This window comes from Ptychodera flava, unplaced genomic scaffold, assembly GCF_041260155.1.
Source record: "Ptychodera flava strain L36383 unplaced genomic scaffold, AS_Pfla_20210202 Scaffold_28__1_contigs__length_4768798_pilon, whole genome shotgun sequence".
In the NCBI taxonomy this organism is placed as follows: domain Eukaryota; kingdom Metazoa; phylum Hemichordata; class Enteropneusta; family Ptychoderidae; genus Ptychodera; species Ptychodera flava.
In genome coordinates this window covers 1,518,078-1,535,245 of record NW_027248350.1, presented here as the reverse complement: position 1 = coordinate 1,535,245, position 17,168 = coordinate 1,518,078, and the positions used below count along the sequence as shown (strand labels likewise).

General features: G+C 36.2%; 1 protein-coding gene across 1 annotated transcript in view; it reads left to right on the top strand.

Annotated features, from left to right (window-relative positions):
- The first annotated feature begins 15,899 nt into the window (after positions 1 to 15,899).
- Positions 15,900 to 17,168, top strand: part of LOC139127077 (uncharacterized) — a 28,972-nt gene continuing 27,703 nt past the window's right edge. Inside the window, exon 1 of the mRNA XM_070693000.1 lies at positions 15,900 to 15,989. The gene's annotated coding sequence lies outside the window, so the exon portion shown is untranslated. The remainder of the gene's footprint in view (positions 15,990 to 17,168) is intronic.

Sequence of the window (17,168 nt, the reverse complement as noted above, 5' to 3'; positions counted from 1 at the left end):
ACATTTTGTACTTTCAGTTCGTAAGTTTTCAATTTTTAGCTGCTATTTACCATACACTATTATCAACCCTTTGAGCGCTGTAATATTTCCAACCAAAATTTTAGTGCAACATTTTACCAGTTTTTATGAATTTTTCTGTAACTTTTTTGAAAATTTTGGACCCAATGGATATCACATTTCATTGGCTACAGTTTTTCATCAAAATTTTGGCAAAAATTTGAAAAAAAAATTGACTTTGGTTACATTTTATAAAGGCAAAAAAAATTGACTTTGGCGCTCAAAGGGTTGAATTTATACAGGAGGGGTGTACTGAAAGGACAAACAGTACAAGTCCGGGAATGGCTTGAGTTTCTTTCATATCAAGACAAAAAAAATATTCCATAAGAGAAACTTGAAAGTTGGAGTCAATGCAATACAGCCTGACTAATCACAATGTCTTGAGGGCATTGTACTGGTGTAATTTTTAGTCTGTACTCTTTATGCAGAAAAAGCAATTCTTTTCCCTGTGAAAATCAGTCTAACAGTAATTCAGATACAGTGTACCGGTATACTGCAAAGCAGTTTGCCTCAAGCACTGCAGACTTATCCATCACAGTTTTACAACCAACCATGCATATTTATCAGCCATACATCATCCTCTTCATTTACTTACGTCAATTGTTGGTATGGGTTAGACCCTTGAGGCAGTACAGGATATCTTGTAGGCTTCACAGCGTGATGGTGCCTGACATTTAGTAGACAGCCAAGAATCTCATGAACACCTTGAAGGCTGTGAACGTGCACATTTACATAGTCTGCACTGCAGAGCCAGAATTGCTGTGATTTTGAGACTAACTTGAATTTTCAAATCCTGCGTGAATTGTTAGTCCCCTGCAGATGTTCATCCATTCCCTGTAAATTTTGTGGCATTGAGATCGCCAAAACTATGAGAAATTCATGTTCTGAACAACGAAACAATGTGTGTCTGTGTTATTTTCTTTCAAAACTAAAAACACCCACCGTGTCAAGAATACTGATCTGCACTGAGCAGATAATTTAGTCATCAAGTCAAATCAAATCTAATCAAATCAAATCAAGTCAAATCAAATGAAGCATATGGAAGGTAGTTTTAGTTGCTTGTTCATCAAAATGTAAGCATAATAAAATGAAATTTGTTTTGGTGATTTTGAACTGTGACGCCATGTGAAGAAAAAGGTTAAACTATTTTGATTCCTCTGATTAAACAGTGTACATCAACCATTTCTGAATATCACTATTGTATAGAAAACATTGCGTCTTCTTGCTTTTTGTCCTGACATATCCCTTTACAGTGAATAAGTACAGAATGAATTTTTTTTCACAAAATGAAAGATTTCGCAAACAAAAATTTGTTGAAATAAATGAGGAGGAACAGATGCAAAATTTATCCAAAAGATGTTGATCAGGCATTGATACTGGTATGACTGTGGTCCTGCCATAAAAGAAATATTTTGTTAATTTGTGCCAAAGATAGCAAAATGCTACAGGTACAAAGCGATTAAGGCTAACTAAGAGCAGTGTCAAATCTGTGTCAATTATTTATTTATCTAAAAATTGATGAAACAGACCATGTCTTACCCTGTTACAGTCTTAATAATGCCAACAATATTTTTTTCAACTTTACCATTGCTAGCCGTCTTAATTTTAAGATATATCTTAAACATTGCTGCTCAAGTAAAGGTGGCTGTCAAATCCTCTTACATTTCCAGGCACAGCTTATAAGTCAATGTCATGTGTTAATTAGAAAGTGAACAACATTTTTCAGGTCTGAATTCAGGTCTGAATTCTATTGAACAATGTGAAAGGAAAATAATTGAATATTGCAGTTTGGTAATGGATGTAATAGAGTGGCAGTACTGTAATGTTGGTTGTTCATAAAATATGAACAGTGTGGGTTAATTACGGTCAGCAAAGTTGTTGAAGCTGACAGTTGTCATTATAGCTGTTGTGCTTCCATCCATGCAATAATAATTACTGAAGTCGATAACAGTGTTCAGGTCAATAATGACTGTTGAGATTTATGGTCACAATGAGGTCAATATTGGCGATGAAGGCTAATATTACTACTGCATGGAGAATTTGAGAAGATACCTTCCTGGCAGTAAAGTTGATAACATTATCATGGTAATACAGACTGATAATGGACAGAGCTTTGAGTAGCTGGATACCCAGCTGAAAATTTGATAGAATACCAAACTGGATGAAGCCGTTATCAAATTTGCTAATGGGTTCAGCATTGAATACAATAAAATGAATAATAAAAAAGGAAAACTGTATGGACTTCTGAAGTGAAGAAATTGTAAACTGCCTGTTGAGGGCTTTACTTCCAGTCAATAATGGTAATTTAAGGACCAAGAAGTAATTACAGTCAGTGGAGACTGTCTTTTTTGAGCTGTAGTAATGGTGATAAAAGTCAATAAAAGATTGAAATGCTTACATACCGGTACAGTACCAAACTATTCAGTCAGAACTATTTCTTTAATTCCTATATGTGATTGAAACCAGAACAAAATTGTAATGAATTTCTTTGGTGTTTTTCAAGACAAAATGTATATTTTTTACAAAAATTATTCATATTACGTTTTCGGGCAATATTAATTTTTTACATAGTATTAAATTAAAAAGAAAATTAAAGAAACTTCTTTTTTAGTTCATCTCTGAAAATGTACAAATAATGTACGGTACATGTAGGCTTACCTGAAATAACCAATGAACAACAACTACAAAATTCAACTTATTTTTCAATATTTAGCTACCTGAAATACCCTTCTTCCTCAAAGCCCTTCGTATTTTTATGTCGGCAACATCTACAGAGTAGCAGCCATTTCTTTGTTTACATTCAGTTTAGGAAACTCCAAAAATCATGAATGTTTATCGTGCACATCTCAACATTTACCGTAAAGTATCACAGCTGATATTTTACAGTGAACGTTACCAGGACACTGAGAGCAATGTGGCATGGGAATATGATGAAGTGTGATACTGGGGTATATCATAAGGTATAATATGTGGGCATACCTTCTTACAGTGCAGAGGGCAAAAACAACTGACTTTCAGCCAAAATTGATAAGCTGTGAAAGTTTTTAGTTTAATAAATAATTAATCAGGGACATTTTTCACAAATGTAATGTGCCCACACGCTATTTGTAACCTCCTACTCTTAAATTTGCCACCTGTTGTCAAAATCTTCTACACTGCTGCAGTGTGAATGAGGTACATGTATACATGTATTTACTGTGCACCTTTTCAATGTCATAACTGTTTCTGATTATTTGTAGTGACATGCAGCTTCCAGTGCATATTCCTGATTTTTTCCGTAGCAACCCAGTGAAAATAGTTTTTTCTAACATTTTTGGAATCAGGTTCAAATTAAACTAGAATACCTTCTGAGCATGCAATTTTTATCATGTTCTCCAAATTTTAGCTTTGAAATGTCTGTCAGTGTTTTGTAGTGTGTAATGGTTAAACCTGAAAGTCCCATGGACTATAGTTACAACAAAATCACGTGTGCGGACCCACACAGACATATGTGTATTTCCATAAATACATTTATACACAGGTTGGTTAGTACCACCTTCACATGATGCTGATCATGATACTGATCTCTTGGGCATAGCAATTCTGTGGTACACCATTTATCCAGGATTTTATTGCGGAGTAGTTCTAACCATTTGGTTAAATGATTTCTGTGTCTCTGCAGTGCTTCTTGTCTTTCCGTGGGAAAGCATATAGTGCAGATGTATGTAATACGTGTCTGACTTAAACATCTGGAAAACCAGCACAACCATACAAAGTGAATTTATGACTAACTAATAATCAATAAATTTTGGCATTATTTTATTCTAATGGATAGAATACTGTCTCCAATTTCAATATTTGGAAGTACTATGTCGTAGTTTTGTGTACTTTTCTTTAATAATAAATTACCATCATCTATCAACATGGCTCCTAAATCTTGGTTGCCTAGGTAGTGACTGTTTCTTGTTCCGGTTGCTAGGCAGCCAGGTCTCCATCACGATCAAAGAATAATGTGTTTGGTTGGTAATACTGGCATGATTTGACTGATATTTGCGTTATAAATGTTTTAAGCGGACCAGGTGTTGCTTCCCAGAGGTGGGTGGAGAATTAACAAATATACAGGTTAACTGCAGACTGGTGGGTCCATTTTCCCTACTTGAAATCTCTTTTTATACAGTTCACATCTTAGTGATATTATAACTGTGGCTCTCCTATTTTGCCAATGCACAGTAGGAACTGCTGTACATATAAAGAAAATAGTGTACATGTATCCTAGTGTTTTGCCAATGTATTCCAGTACATGTTCAAGTCCAAAACATATATTCTGTAACTTTGTTTCTGTGTCTAGTGCCAGACCATCAAATTATAATGTTATGACCTATCAGATTCCTTTAAAATGATAATAAAATTTGCAGATTTGCGTATATGTAAATTGTAGGGCTTTGCTACATGTACTGGGGGTATTAAACATGTACAAAATAACTCTTTTTAGTACGCAGTTCACTTAGGCTGTAAACTATAAATGTAGTACACTGTATCATAATTAATTGTTTTGGGATATTTCTCAAACTACAGTGCTTGGCCCTGAGGTACCCATAGAACTTGTCAGTACATGTACTTACAGATCAGGAAGAAAACTCCTCGCCAGTTTTACACAGATTGATTTTCACTGAAGGCAAGTCTGATAAAATTTTACTTTGTTATGTTCCTTTCCAGTGCGCCTGTTCTCTAATTAAGTTCATCATTCATCATCATCTTTAGTTCATTTATCATTCATATTATGATCTACTTCATTGAAGATTCCTTTTGAGATTCAAATGTTATGAACTTCAGGAAAATTATCGGTAAATTATACCAGGACACCAAAAAACAAAAAGATGTGCAGTACTTTTGGCAAAAATAACTGCTTGATGTTTTGTACCGTACCAGGATTCACTTTTGCCTATTTGGTTGGAGAAGGAGGGGTTTGTTGACTTTTCAGTCATTCATTGAATAAAATATTTTTTTTCATTTATTTATTTAAACTTTTGGCCACAAGTAATGTGGAATTGTATATATGTCTAGCGGGTAATATTCCTGTGAAATTATAAAATCACAACCTACCGGTATTGTACATGTATTTTGCATGACACAGGATCAGGCATGGCTAGATGACATTTCTTGAGTCGTAAATTCTTCATGATCTAGTCTTCTTGTATTTGTGGCTGCGTGGGCAAGGTTTTCCGGCTCTGAAATCCTCTCCAAGTCACAGTATCCTCAATTCTTCTGAATCAAGGTTTCATGAGATTGACAAGAGACTATAACTTGCCAGGAAGTTGCAAGCTGAAGGACGAACCATTTGAAATGGGGGGGGGTTAGGATGGTGATGGGGGTGAAGGCTATTTGCATTTGGGCAAGTGTTTTTAACAGTGACATGATAGTTAAATTTTTTCCCAATGTTACTCCAAAGTTCCTTGCTTAACCCCTTGAGCGCCAAAGTCAATTTTTGCAACCTTAATAAAATATACCCCAGTCAACATTTTTTTCATATCTTTGCCAAATTTCGATTAAATACTTTGCTCAATGAAATGCTATGTCCATTTGGTCCAAAATTATTAGAGATATCATATTGCAGATAAATTCATAAAAATTGGTAAAAAATTTTGTACACGGTGTCCTATAAAATTATTACCTGTAGCTTGTGTACATTGAATGAAACATAAATTTTTTACCTAAGTATGTTGCCAGAGAAATTACGTTGAGTTGGGTATTCCTACACAATGTAGTAAAAATGATTGTTTTAGTCAATTTACCATGTAGCAGTTATTCCTTAGGGCATGCTTTCTATCCTTCATTCTCTTTTCAATGATTTGATGAGAATTCCTGTTCATTCGAATGATCAATAAGCAAATCCTAAGTTATGATGGATTCCAGTTGGACAGGCACACCGACTTCCTGTACTTGTAAATCTTTTATAACAGACAACAAGAGGCATACTTGGTGTTAATCTCACAGATCTGGACTGACTGAAATATGCCATCCATTCCCATCAAATCAGTATTACCGGTATTAGCTCCTTGCGTGCTGGCCATGGTGTGTGTAATTTCCTCTTTTCTTTGAACACCTGTCCCCAAAGACTCTTTCAATTTTTTATCGTTTGAGTTATCACGGAAAGCATCCTGCATAGGGCACATGTACTGCATGCCACAATACATGAATCATAAAGATCTACATGAACACAGGACAAATCTTCTCTCTGTATGAAACCCGTATGTACCAGTGTTGATTGTAACTTGAATGCAGACAAAACAGTCCTATTCATAACTGTATCATATTCAAGTTATTGTCACAGCATTTCCTTTTTAGTGATGGAAAATAGAGGCCTATCAGCACAGAGACAATCACATATATACTTGAGTCTTGTTTTTTATTTGCACACTACTGGTATTTTCTGATAATGATACAGTAACACTATGTGGGAGTCAGCACCGGTACATGTATTTGCAATAATACAGACTCAGCCCGTGATGTTGCAAACACATACTGAGGGCTCCAAACAACACCCTTTTCAAGACACACACTTTCATGCCTTACAGTACACAGGTACGTTAATTTTGAAAAGTACAGTGTACTGGGCCATGTGGACAAGTGGAAATGATCAATCTGTCATTTAGTATATAGTCATGTAGAGGATTTCAGTATGTGCAGTGCAGTATATGAATCTTCAGAAAATGGTTTTTTTTTGCTCAATTCTCACTACCTGTAACCCTTTGAGTGCTCTAATTTCTTCAACCTAAATTTTTCTGCAACATTTTACCACTTTTTGAAATTCTTTCAATAATTTTGAACCAAATGGGTAGCACTTTTCATATGCTACACTTTTTGATCAAAATTTTGGGAAATGTTTGAAAAAATGTTTAGACGTAAAAAGAATTGTCTTGGCTATATTTTCTAAAGGCGATGAAAACTGACTTGACACTCAAACTCAAAGGCTACATTTGTAGCTTTGTCTTATGCTAGGGGACACTGCAACTACATTATATTGAAATGCATTGTGGGTAAAAAGTCCACTTCTCTGAATCTCATCGCAAGTCCTATGAGACAGTGATATCATAATTACAAGTGTTATCGCTGTCATGGCAACAATTTCTGTCTATTTGTGAATCTTTTTATCTTTTAAGGCATTCCTGGCATTTAATTCTTATGTGAACCTTAAACTTTTGCTTCTGTTATCGTATTTGTATTACCTGTGGTCGACCGCCTCAGCCTTTTATGACTGCCGTAGGTAACACAATCGTATTTAAGGTACTGAGAATGTGGAAAGTTGAGAATGAGTAGTATTGATCTACCTTAAGGCTGCAGTAGTGATATCCAAAATGACATTGAAATGATTATCTCAGCAGTACTCTTCTATTTCTAGATGGTTAAAATATTTTTTTTTTTACGAGTCCAGAGGTAATTCACTTGATCAAAAGCAATGATGCAGGGCATTCCAATGTGTTACAGAGAGAAGAGCTGGATACTAACCACAGACAGTGGAATGGAAGACTGTGTACTAGCAAATAATTTAGAATTAAACAAAAATTTTGCATTAAACAAAATCTTGCCGCATTGAACACTTTGAAAATTAAAAACACTTACAGTGATCACTTGTAAAATATCCAAAGCATGTCCAGTGTAGTGATTATCCCATAACATTCATCTTGGAGAATTAACAGTGTCGCAGTGCATGTCATTTATGATGGATTTTTTCAATTACTGGTTATAACTTGGCTGAATACAAATGCCTTAAAAGGGGCAGGTGATTAATCATATACACTGACAGTGTTTTGAGCATTGCTGAAAATGAGCCGTGAACACTGAAAAATCATCAAAAGCTACGGCTACTGGACCTCTAAAACGTCAAGTTACGGTGTACTGTATTGACCATTGCCAATAGTGAGCACTTAAAAAAAAAATATATTTTTCTGCATTTTCCGCAAGGCTTACAAAAAACAGATACGAGTAAAAGTCACACTAATTTATGGCTCAGACTACCGGTACAAGCTGCAACAATAACCATGTATGCGATAACAAAATTTGTGGAATTTCAGGCAGTAGTGTCTACTGTCATACATGTACGCATTCAGCTTAGTTAGTAACAAACTTGAAACCGCAAACAGCGTTATTATGAAACCTAGAAGCAGAGGGTTGAGCCTGGTTTTCTTTAGTACCTTATTTGTATATGACTGTATGGTCTCAAATTAAAATGTAAAGTGCGAGTTACCAAGATTATTTTGAAATCTATGAAAACAAAATACTCAAAATACTTCTTTGCCAATGATTGGCAAACTCTATATAATACAAGTAATTACCATTGCCTAATACATTGTAGCTATATGCAAAGACAGTAAATTACCTACATTGTGTGTGCCCACACATTTCAATCCAGTTCAATCATTCACTTGATCAGAACCACGCATGTGGAAAGCCTCAGCTACTAGTACTTGAGTACATTACATTCAGAATTGAACACTGCAACTGTCAAAGCTGACGAGGTGCTCTATTATTAAAGCATATCTGGAACCTTTCATAATTGCTTCATCAAAAATTCATTGACTTGTCTCTGAAAGACACATGATCCAAGGAATTGATGTGCAGTATTCTATGGCATGTCAGTGAATAATGTGATAACGCCGTGTGAAATCTCTTTTAGTGGATTGTTGCACAGGGCATGAATGTACTGGCACATACGGTAAACAAGTATGAGTAATGAGATTCGTCTTCTACCCAAAATACTAATCACAGCCCTTCAAAATTTCATATACCAGTAAAACACATACGTACTTATACCCCTATCAATATAAGAAATCTTTGAAATAATGAACGAAGAATGACATCAATAAAGAAGAATGAAATTTATTAATTTTGTATCAGGGAACCCATCAATTTACATGCATAATAATAAGTTTAATTCAGGAGAAAAGCACAATAAATATTAAAAATACAATTTGTTGCATCCCATATAAAAAAGAATAAAAAATAGACTTTACCTCAAGTAATCGTTTGTCAGGATGACTGGCAGATGGAAAATTTTCAAATTTACATTAGATATTCCCAGACAGAGCTAAGTGAGCTGAAAGAAAGAAATCGTCAATGACATTTTCAAAGTACAAATACACATACGTGTGCTGTTACAAAATTCATTGGATGTTTGTTTCAAAATGTCAAATGCAAAAATCTGACAAAATGGTTTTTTTTTAGGAAATATTTTCTCTCAGCTGATCGCTTCTCAGGAAAATAGTGTTGCATAAAACAGGTGAATCAATAGCTGCATGAAGCACTTGTGAACATTTAATAGCCGTTTCTGGGAAACCAATGCATTGCAAATTTAAATTTGTAAAGGACTGACGTTATATCTGCCCTCTGAGAATGTTGCTCTTGCAGGTCATAAAATGCCTCATTAGCCCCAAGTAAATAAAAGATGTGATTTTACGTATAAGGCCTGCATGATTATATTGGTTTGGTGCTGCAGTCTAGCCATAGTTCCACCATGCAAATTACAGTTACCTAATCTTTGCTATGACACTTATCAGCTATGATGCTGTATTCAGTGAAAAGCCTACAGTTGCGATGTTGCAATGCTATGTTTTATTTTGACCAGTCTGATTTTGACTTCTATATTTTCATTTGTTTATATGACAGGTCATACATTAGCTGAACACTGACAACTTTTCGCCAGATTTCCCTGCATGGTATACCACCACTCACCTGATCTGATACAAGAAGTTAAGTTGAATTCAGCAAAAGCAAGCATTGACAGCACAAGTACTGTTCACCTTCGCAAAACTAAAGCCTGCTCTCCAGAAATATGTGTTCACATTCACACGTATACCCTGACAATGCCATGCCCGCAGGGATTCCCAACTTCAAAGTACGGTACTTTTCCGTTCATCTGACATCACAAGAGATGTTGATGCAACATTCCCATGTTCACTACTGTACTGATATGCTAAGAGCACAAACATAATATTGTTAAGTAAATCTTTCCACCTGAAAACAATGGTACAGTACACTGATCAGTCACGCTCTCAATCCAGTGCTGTGGTACAGTTGCTCTTCACTGCCATCAAATAAACAACATTTTATCAGTAAACTTGCTGGTACAGGTTATTAGTAGGAACAGCAGCATTTCAAAGACAATTATCTCAAGAAATCAAGGTGAACTTAGCAGCGACAAGTTTTGCAATTTTTATATGAACCGTTGAGCTGTTGAAAATGCTTTGATGACATCACTAGTATCAATACGGTCACTTATACGAGACAGAATGTCAGCGTTGTACACCTCAGTCGGCAAAGCAGAGGAGGAAATCTGCACAGATGAGGAGGAGGAGGAAGAGGATGACGATGAGCTTTTTTCAACCCCTCACGCCACTGTTGTCAAACCTCTTATGTCACCGCGAAAACGCATCAAATTACCAGAGGAGCCTTTCGGACGAAAACGATATCGTTTGCACCGACAGGCCGTCATCAAAAGCGTCATTTATCTTGTTCTACTGGTCTGCCTGCTCGTTGGGATGGCTTTCCTCGGCCTCCAGCTCATCAAAGTGCTCGTCAGAGACCCTTCCAGTAGTCGTCATGGCAACAAAGGTCATGATCAAGACAGCGTGGTGGGGTGTTCTAAATTCAAGGTTGAAGAGGTCTGGACTAGGACTCTCCATCAGTTGCTGACGGAAGCAGCGTTCCGATTAAACGACGTGAACCGGGACGGAACACCTGATGTCGTGATTGGATTTGCAACAGGTGAGTTGTTGCCGTGACAACCTGCATCACTCGTTCAAAGTAATCCTTCTCACTCATTCTGCCAGGGTCCCTAATGGTGCTGATATTCCGTCTGACCTTTGCACTGACAATATTTCTCACAAAATGTCACGATAAAATTCTCATGATTTGCAGTCGGTTTCTTTAATAGCAGTCGTATTGTTGAGTCAGGTTCCGCAGTGCACTAATCGTGTTGTAGATCACAGCAAGTATTGTAATAGACATCCTGCACTTTATCAGATTTGATGAGATTAGCGGGACAGCCAATTAGCTGGGAATTTTTACGGGGAAAAATCAATTTATCTAGGAGTCTGTGAAAGTCCCTGAACTGCAGAGTTCACTGTGATTTTGCAGATAAAAGATGATTGGAACAAGTGTGTGAAAGCATGCATTCACATTGCAAGTCATGCCAACTTATAATATGCCCCACATGTTAACACCCGTGATGATTTATTAATTCAAAGTAAATTAAACACAAGACTTTTAACCTTTCACGACAGACACCCAAGAGTGTAAACGCAATATTTCTGTATAGGTCAAATAAGAGTGACGTTATCCCTTTCAAGGAAGCACCTTAAAACAGACTCACATATTCACTCCCTTGATGTAGTCATTAAAGGTATACAGTCACCTGTAATCTAAATATGCCCATATATGGTCAAAGGGGCGTTCTTTGGTATTTAAAATGACCATTTGAGGGCGCTGATTTTAAAAAAGCGGCCACCCGCTTAAAATCTGTGATTGGTTAGATTTTCTCTTTCCATGGTAACTGTGGTAAAATTGGAACAGGTGACAGTATACCTTTAACTAAAAGAAATCCTAGTGGACCTGCAGACAGATTTTTATTGGTATTAACTGAATTGTCTAGTTTGAAATTCCTTGTTACAGCATGTGACACCTGCTGCAAGGGGGACTTACAAAAAAAAATGTAAATGTCATATTTGGTGCGTGGAGTTATTGTTGAAGGGTTGTTAAGTAGCTAGTTTTACTCTGTGAATTGACTAAATTGATCTGCCTTGAGTCCCAGATGTCCCTATAGTTGATTTCTTCCACTGTGATTGACAGGCTGTGTGTATCCCCCTAGAGTATTGAAATTACTGCATGATGTACCAACCACAATTGGATGAAATGGCCCATCAACTAGACACATGTACAACCTAGTTTTTCACGCTTGAAGACATCACAGTATATGAGCTTTGTGTTATGACCTTGACCATGAGGTGTTTTACACCATGCATAAGTTCACCGATTGCAATACATTATATTGTCCATACCGGTGAATTTTGTGACATCATCCCTCTAAAATATTACTGATAATGTATCCTCTTACACAGTATTGTGGCCCCAGGTGTTTTCTACAAATTCACCGGCATGGCCAAAACTATAAAATGATATCGCTTATGTACCCCTGCATGGCCCATAATGGATTCAAGCAGACTTTGCACTCCATAAGGGAGTCGGCTTTGCCTCATGCATTGTACTGGTATTGTTCAAAGTTTGCTTTCATCCATTATTGACCAGAAGCTGGTACATTATTCATTGCCCAAGTATAGTTTCACGTACATACATGTACATACATAGTATACATACATACCAGTAGTATACATACATACATACATACATACATACATACATACATACGTACATACATACATACAATACATACATACATACATACATACATACATACATTCATTCATTCATTCATTCATTCATTCATTCATTCATCCATTCATTCATTCATTTTATTCATTCATACATACCAGTTCTTTGTTCATCACTCAAGTGACAAATATTCATGAATGAGTCCCTGTAATTGCTTATTGAAGCAATCAGAAAAACCTTCATTTACATAAATTTTTAATGGGCTAACAACCGGAAAATTCTTGTAAATGTAAATCCCGTTGAAATTGCTCTGCAGTAATGCTGCTGAATACATGCATAAATCACAAATCCAAAGCTTTATTTCCGTATGATTGTTTTAATCATACACTGTATTATCTGCGATATAGTATTCATAGAAAACCACAGGGTACATTGCACCCTTCATTAAGTATTCAAATGAAGTTGAATACCAGTAATCAGGTAATGTTCTGATGTACCGGTACATGCAACTTCCAGATCAAATTTTCCACACTTTGAGAAAGGGAAAATTGAAGAGACACGTATGTAACTTTGACCTTCTTTGTTGAATGGTGAAAATTTTTACATCAGTTATTGCATTCTCATGAATGAATGAATCTATGTCCAAATTTTTTGCAAAGGAAGGGGTTTTGAAGGCGGTGAGTTTGAAAGAAGTCATTATTCATCAAAGCATGAGTAACATGATCTTGCAGTGAATGAGCCTAAAGTTTACAATATCAGGACTTCACTTTATCTCGAATGTCATCAATATGTACTGTGAGTGCACAGCATACTTTCCACCTCTTTATCTATGCTTAATCATAGTAATTGTTCATGAGAGAACTGACAGAATTCTCTTGTCAAGAATGTAACAATAAATACATCAATATGCATCATATACCTAGTACAGATAAATGTTGATTATCTCATTCTGAACCTCTCAGAGGGCAGGGATTTTAATAGTCCTGGTTTGCAAACAGTCTACTAGAAATATGCAGGTTAAAACTTTACATAATCATTTACAAAATTGTCTGTAAAACAGAAGGTCACACAGGTGCTGTTCTGAGGACCCCATTTCCTTTAAATCTCTTGTGATACACCAAATGCATCAAGTATCTGTGTATTTCATTTTTCCAAATAGTAGAATCAATATTTCATTTTCTAGTTAGTAGAATCAGAAACTAAATTGATACTGAAGAAAAATATTGATTTTTTGTTCTAAAAATGACAGTTGAAGAGTAGCCAAACCAAGGTTCTGTAAGCCAAGGCTTGACTTGTACTTGACTTAAATCTGGTTCCATCTCTTACTTTGTCTTCCATCTATTGTATACAGGTGCAGATCGCTACTTTGCAGAACCAATACTGTGTGACCTCTACTTCAATGGTTCACACCCATGCCTTGGGGGGTTGCTGGCACTTGACGGAAGAACCGGCAAAGAGCTATGGAGGCATTACACTGAACATGAAGTGTTCGGTGTCAATTGTAATGTTGATGTCAACAGTGATGGGGTCAGAGACTGCCTGGGAGCTGGAAGAGGAGGGGTAAATATTGTATACTATACATGTAGACACACAGACAACAGTATGTACATCATTACAGAAAGGTAGTGTGAGACTGAAATTTTTGCTCAATCTTGTCTCAATGAAACTTTCAACCATTCTTTTGCCAATCAAGAAAAAAAATTCAGGGGTCACTGTGCAAAGTTTGGTACTAGAAAAACAGAGTACCTGACTTTTTATTGCTATTTGAAATTCAAAATGGCTGCTATGCCTGTGTAACTCTATGGGGGAAAATTATGTTTTTGATTTTAAAAGAACAGACAGTGAAATTTTTCTCTTATTTCAAGAGCTTTAAAAAAGTTCCCACAAGCGGTTAATCAGGGAAGAATGGTAAAAATTTTAGAGTCAGAATATCTGTCCCTGAGGCGCATTCTACAGTACCTTAATTTTATATCATATGTGGAATACAGATGGAAATGTACTGGAATGAACTCTATTCTATAATGTCATTGAATGGACACAAGAATATAATACGACACACATTTAGGTCAAAAATATTTTCATTGTTTGTACACAAAGTATTGAAACTCTTTGCTCAACTTGAACAATGGGTTTCAAATGACATCCTGTCTCTGTGGCTGGACTGTGACTCAATGAGGGAAGTTTGGTCAAATCAAATTGAAATTTCAATAAATTTGACCAATGTCTCATTTGACATACAAAATACAAGAAAATAGAGAATTTTATTCCCAACTTCTCATTCAAATCAAACAATACCAGTATAATAATTTAAATATGGAATGATGATAAGGAGAAATGTACAGGTAAGTTGCATAGCTCACTCAAAGTTACCAGTTATAGAAGGATCCCAGGACCATTTCAGTGTTTGAGATGAAAGAGTTTTTGAGACTTGGATAGATTATCATGCAAGTGAAATTGAAATATTTCTGGCTCCACGCCGTGAATTGACGTAGTTCTACCTTTTGTCTCAGGTGTTCCATGCAGTGAGTGGTGCCACGGGAGAGTTGCTATGGCGATTTGACGAGCATGAAGCCAAGATAGACATCAGCAATTTGTACACGCCTCAGTTTATCAGGGACATGAACGGAGATGGCATCCAAGATGTGCTCATAATACACGGAGGTGATCCCTCAGGGAACCAGGTAAGCAGGTGTCTCAAAGAACAAATGCTTTTAATAGCCAGGCCATATCACACTGGCAAAATAAAACTGCCCCTGCCTGTCTACCCTGTGACACCCCAGACAAAATGGTGTGATCCGCAATGCTGGTGAAATACCTGAAATTTACATTTACTTTGAAACTTCTTTACCGGTATACCTTCCTCATATTGGTGATTTTCACATCACATATTTACGCAGATAAATCTAATGAATTTACAATGAATATTAATGAAATTATTTCTTGGTGGTTCAATCAAAGAGCATTGTTTTATGTTGATGAGGAAATACTGCGAATGAATTCACCTCAGCAACATAAAACAACACTGGTATTGACATGTACCAAAGCTTTATCGAATAAATAAATAAATAAACTGGGTAAATAAATGATACAAATTGTCAATGTTTAATCAATAATCATATATGGAACCAATAGTGGTATAATAATCTTGTGTTCTCCAGACAAATAAACAGAATTAAAGACACATTCCTGAGAATGTGCCCTCAGTCTGTAACTTTCTTCCATTCATTCCATATCATTTATTAAGCAATAGTCATTGTGATAGGTAGTGATAGGGCATTATTAGCTGCAAATCAGTTATGTACTAATTGTTATCAATGTGTACCAACATGAACCATTCTCCTAGACTGCAATCTACACTAGCCATGTTACATAGATTCCATATCCAGATCAGAAGTGACAGCGCCCTCAGTGTTGGATTTCACAACTCATTCTGAGGCTTCAATGTCTCTGTTCTGAAAGGTAAACCCGTTGAGAAGATAGGTAGGCTGATATTTTTCAGTGGTTCAACTGGAGAGATTTTAAATTGGGTGCAAGTTCCAGACAAACAGGAGTCCTACTATTCACCACAGGTATTATGTTCTGGTACAAAAAAAATTATAGTTGTTTATTCACAGTGTTGTCATTTAACCCTTTCACCCCCAGTTAGTTCCCTGTATACTGGTCCAACTTTACCATAGAAAACAATGGATTTGGGACAAACCATGGTGGTGAAAGGGTTAAGGTACATTGTACTTTGTCAGTGATGACTGATGCTTGTCAAGTGTGTGCCCTGTGCTAGCTTGTGGCATTTATTGTGTTCCACATTGTGTATAGTGATACTGTCGTGGCTTATTCTGGGTATTTTGTGCAAAGTGTTTGTCAGTGATGTAAGTTTTGTACCTTGTATGTGGTGTACCATAGCTATCAATGTTCTAATCTGTGCAAGGCCAGCCTGGACATTGTGTTGTGCAATTTCATGGTTGTACTGTGCTACTTCATCTATGCTGGTTTTGTGGCAGTCATTTTTTGCCGCCTATCCTTATCAGGTTTGAGGTAGGCCCTTTAGCTGTTCATTTTTGTGCTTGTATATATATCCTGTATTCATGCTGCTTTGTGGTAAATATGTTGTTTTGTACCGTATATCTACCGGTATAGGTATTCGTGCTTCTTTAACCCTTTTCCTGCCAGACAGTATCACTTCCCGTCAGCCAAGTCAGTAAACAGCAGTATTGAGCCCAAACTATACACATTTTCACCTACTAGGCTTGGTCTGTTATAACAGCTTTAGTCTAGAAAAATCATGTTTGCAGTATCTCTATCATTTCGATAAAATTCAAAATGTGAGACCTGTTATGCCTGGCTGGTTTTAACCAACTTGACCTGGTAGTGACCTTAGCAGGATAAGGATTAAAGATATATTTCAGGTTGTTGATGGAAGTGTTGTACTTCTCAAGTCTGGAAAATTGTTGTGTTTCGGTGTTTCCAACTAACACTACTATAGCCTTGCAAGTTCTGACCACAAGAGTGTGTTTTACACCATACAATATGTTTTCAAAATGGAAGGGGTGATTTGGGGGGATGAGGAGAAAAAATACACCGAAAAATAGTCCTTGTTTTGCTTTATTTTGTTTTTATTTGTAAACAATGCAAAATAAAAATATACAAAGAGTACAAAATATAAAACCACAGTAACTGTAACATATTTGTATGTCATATAATTTGACAGCTCTCTACATAGAGGATCTTTTAAAATATAATTAAAGTAGTGA